General features: G+C 34.7%; 1 pseudogene; it reads right to left on the reverse strand.

Annotated features, from left to right (window-relative positions):
- Window positions 1–2,480: 2,480 nt before the first annotated feature.
- LOC119537756 lies at window positions 2,481–3,413 on the reverse strand (annotated as a pseudogene).
- Between the last annotated feature and the right edge of the window lie 944 nt (window positions 3,414–4,357).

A 4,357-nucleotide genomic window follows, 5' to 3' on the forward strand; every position in this document is an offset into this window, starting at 1 on the left:
CCAGTCTTATATTCTACTTTGGTCTTCCCTGGGACAGGGTTATTTCCTGGCCACTTTGCTATTGTATCTGTCATGGTGAGAACAACCAGTTCCGAGCTGATTAGATCCACATCGATTCATTTGTTAGTGCCACTATGGAAAGAAAGTCATGGTGCATTAAAGGAGCAAATTGTGTAATAGTATTATTCCTTTCTGTGAATATGAGCACAATGTAAAAAAAAAATACATGTGTCTGTGTATATCTATGTGTGTGTATATATATATATTGGCAACATATTTTTTTTTAATGCAAGGAATCAGAAGAAACTATTAGAAGTGATTACCTTTTTAGGAGAAAATGGAAAAGAGAAGCTTTTTTTTTCATCTTGTACATTTTTGAGAAGTTTGAATTTCTGTATACTTATGGTCATCTGCATGGTGGCATTATGTGCAGGCATAGCTTGTTTTATTGCACTTAGCTTTATTGTGTTTTGCAGATATTGTGATATTTACAAATTGAAGGTTTGTGGCAACACTGTGTCAAGCAAGTCTGTTGGTGCTATTCTTCCAACAGCATGTGCTCACTTTACATCTGAGTCACATTTTAACAATTCTTACCATAATTAAAGCTTTTTCATTTTGATTATATCTTTTATGGTGCTCTGTGCTCAACGAACTTTGATATTACTATTGTAATTGTCTTGGGGTGCCACAAACCATGCCCTTATAAAACAGCAAACTTATTTGATAATAGATATATGTGTTGTAACTATTCCACTGCATACTCAGTCTTTGTTTCAGTTCTGCCATCTTTATTAGAAAATCCTGACTCTGGTTGGAAACATAGTAGCTGTAGCAGTACAGGCATTATGATGAGTATATGTCCAGGAAACAAACAAGATGGAGAGAATCTGGGAGGTGTCTAAATTGGATCCCCCCCCCCTCAATTTCATCTTTTCCTTGTCTTGAAATAGAAGAAGAAACCAGCTAAAACTCTGCCACTGTGTGAAAACTGCTGTGCAAACCTTGAAATAGCAGAATCTAACTGCAGCTGCTGTGATCAATGATGAATTTTGTAAGAAGGATTTCACCTTTATATTTACAGAATTAAAAAAAAAAAGTGATGAATATTCATTGGTGATGGTCATTGTAGAATTCACTCCTTTCCATGCCCACACGGAGAAACCAATGGTCATTTACTCAATTTTAAAGTTCCTTGTACTACAAAATTGATACAAATTTAGTAACCTTAATATAATTTAGTCATTTACAAATACAGAAATAAAATTGAATTTGGAAAGATTCTTAATGATCATGTAGCTAGAAACTGTGGAGCTGGGTAGATAGTGACAAAAGGTGTTATCCATTTGTACTACAGAAATATAGGTTTTATACAGACATCTCAGTCCTCTCTGAATGAGAGAAGAAAAGATATTTTCTTTTCAGTAATGTATTAAAATCTCACTAAAAATTCATAATGTGATGTACATATTTCTGTTTCAAAGTCTAAAAATCCTCCTCTCAGTTATCACATTCTTTATCTATTTACAGTTTCAAATTCCTTTCTATCAACTGCATACTGTACTTCTAGTTCATATAAATATATGTATTGCTAAACATGATGATTTCTAGTGAACATTAAATCTGTGAAAAAATACTTTAACTTGCACCATTTGTGCCACCTATATTATAAACAAGTTATTATGATGATGATGATTCATGAGAAACCCTAATCTCTCTCCCCACACACAAACACACACACATAAACACATGTACACACACACACACACACAAATGAAGGGATCAAATTAGGAGCATAAGGTAGATTTTTAAAAAGAGAAAAATATGAATGCAATGAAACAGTCAAAGCCTTCCTAAGATAAAGAAGTCCTATAGAAGAGTGAATTTTTCTTTCCATGTTCTGCCTCTGTTCTAAAAGGAGCTAAGTAAACACATGGTAAGGATTTGGAGTATAAACACAAGAATTAGAAGGGAGATCACCTAGACTATATGTACTGTCCCTATCAACATGGGTTTTCCATGAATATTTGAATGTCATACTTTCTGCTGAGTCTTGGATCAGAACTGGCAGGAACTGAACTATCAAATAAGGGAGATCTTGGAGCAGGGAAAATCTTCCAGTCAGGGATATAAGTATATAGAAAGGTAACTACAAGTAGAAAACACCAGACATCAACATGAAGAAAGGCAGTGAAAACACCAAATCAAAACTAAGTGTGATACTACTCAGGCAAGGGAGGTAGACAACAGTGAACAAAAGGCAATGGGCCTTACATTCCTGTTTGTACCTGGTTTGTCTCTTACTCTGCATGTAACTGACTCAAAACTAACTAGTGTATGTATTCATATTGCCTGTTTTCCCAAAGGAACTGGCTTTCATGGTCCAAAATAGAATTATATTAAAACCACAATAACAAGAAATATGCACTATTATATTTTCTAGGTCAATCCAAATTCTGAAAAAGGATTTGAAATTCCATTCATCTTTTGTCATATGATATCAAAGTCTTGCTCCATAACTTCTTCATGGCATTTTTCACTTCTGCATTCCTCAGTGTATAAATGAAAGGGTTGAGCAAAGGAGTTCCAATTGTATAAAACACAGCTATCATCTTATCCATGGGGAAGGTGGTTACAGGATGTGCATATATAAATATGTAAGGAAAAAAGAACAAGATGACCATGATGATGTAAGAGATACAGGTGGAGAGGGCTTTTCTCCTCCCTTCAGCACTGTGGTTTCTCAGAGAATGCAAAATGGTAACATAGGAGAACATCAGTATGACAAAACTCACTGTGCAAATGGCCCCACTGTTGCACACCAATAATAAATTTATCACATAGGTGTCTGCACATACAAGTTTCAACAAGAGCTGCAAGTCACAAAAATAATGATCAATCACATTGGGACCACAGAAAGGTAAACATAAGGCCAGAAAAATCTGAGTCAAAGAATGCACACAGGCTCCCACCCAGGCCCCAGCCACCAACAAACTGCAGACCCGCCAGTTCATGATGGTTGTGTAGTGCAGGGGCTTACAGATGGCCACATAGTGGTCAACAGCCATGAGGATAAGGATGGAGATCCCCAGGCAGCCAAATAAATGGAGTGAAAAGACTTGGATTATGCACTGATTGAAAGAGATAGTTGTCTTCTTTGAAAGGGCATCTGCAATCATTTTAGGGGCTACATAAGCACAGAAGCAGGTATCAGATAAGGATAAGTAGAAAAGGAAGAAGCACATTGGACTCCGAAGTGTCCAGCTGGTCTTGATGGTGACAATAATCAGTATGTTACCAAGCAAGATCCCCAAGTAGAAAAGTAAGAAAACAACAAATATTACTTTCTTCCTAAAAGGATCCTGGGTCAACCCAAGCAGAATGAACTCAGTCACATTATTATGCAGCTACATGATGTAGTAAAAAAGAAGATATGAGTGTGAAATAGTTTATCTGCAAAAAATAAAGGGATTAATATATGGTGCTACATGATGTTATGGAATAATATAAGCAAATTAATTCATGGGGCTGTGTAATGTTATAGAATATTTTAAACAAAATAAATATTCCTCATCAGGACATTCTTGCTGTGGTTTCTTCTTAAGTCACATTAACTCTTTGTTTGTCAATTTTTAACACACTTTATAGGGTCATTATAACTCTCAAATAAGCTTAAAATGTGCTACTTTCCTGAAAACACTCTTCAAATGAAACCCATTTTTAACTTTGGCATGATGCTGCTGTTATTGTTTTGACCTATTCAATGAATGTAAAGTCTAGAAACATGGCTTCCAATTTATTATTTACTTTATCTTTTCATATTCAGTAAACCTTGGTACTCGTTTTTCATGGTTTGTCAATAAGCATTTAAGATACCTTGCTAGGTTGATGTAAAATTAAATACCACCCCACCCCCATAAAGAACATCTTATTTAAGCATATATTTATTCATGTTATGTATATTGCATACAAATTTATACTAGTTATAAGTGTATGCTATGTCCCACTTCTTCACTGCATAATTTCTACCTTATATTTCAGCTCAAAAAGAAGAAGAGTCAACATTTATAGCCCTCCATATAATCTGTTTCTACTTTCAAACACCTTAATTGTATTTAGTACTTGATATAAATGAATGTTTTTGCTAATTAGTAATAAGTTATCTTAAATACCAAATGTCTCCATTTCTATTTTCATCTTCCAATTCTGAAAATAACACAATAGAACACTCAAGAGTCCCTGAGGTTACATTTCTAAATGAAAAGAGGAGTGATTCTTAATCAATAATTTATGTTTTTGCTTTCAAATTTTAGCTTAAGTATTTCAGATCTGGGTTGGTTGGTGAAAAGGGTCATCA

Source organism: Choloepus didactylus, chromosome 6 (assembly GCF_015220235.1).
Source record: "Choloepus didactylus isolate mChoDid1 chromosome 6, mChoDid1.pri, whole genome shotgun sequence".
In the NCBI taxonomy this organism is placed as follows: Eukaryota; Metazoa; Chordata; class Mammalia; order Pilosa; family Megalonychidae; genus Choloepus; species Choloepus didactylus.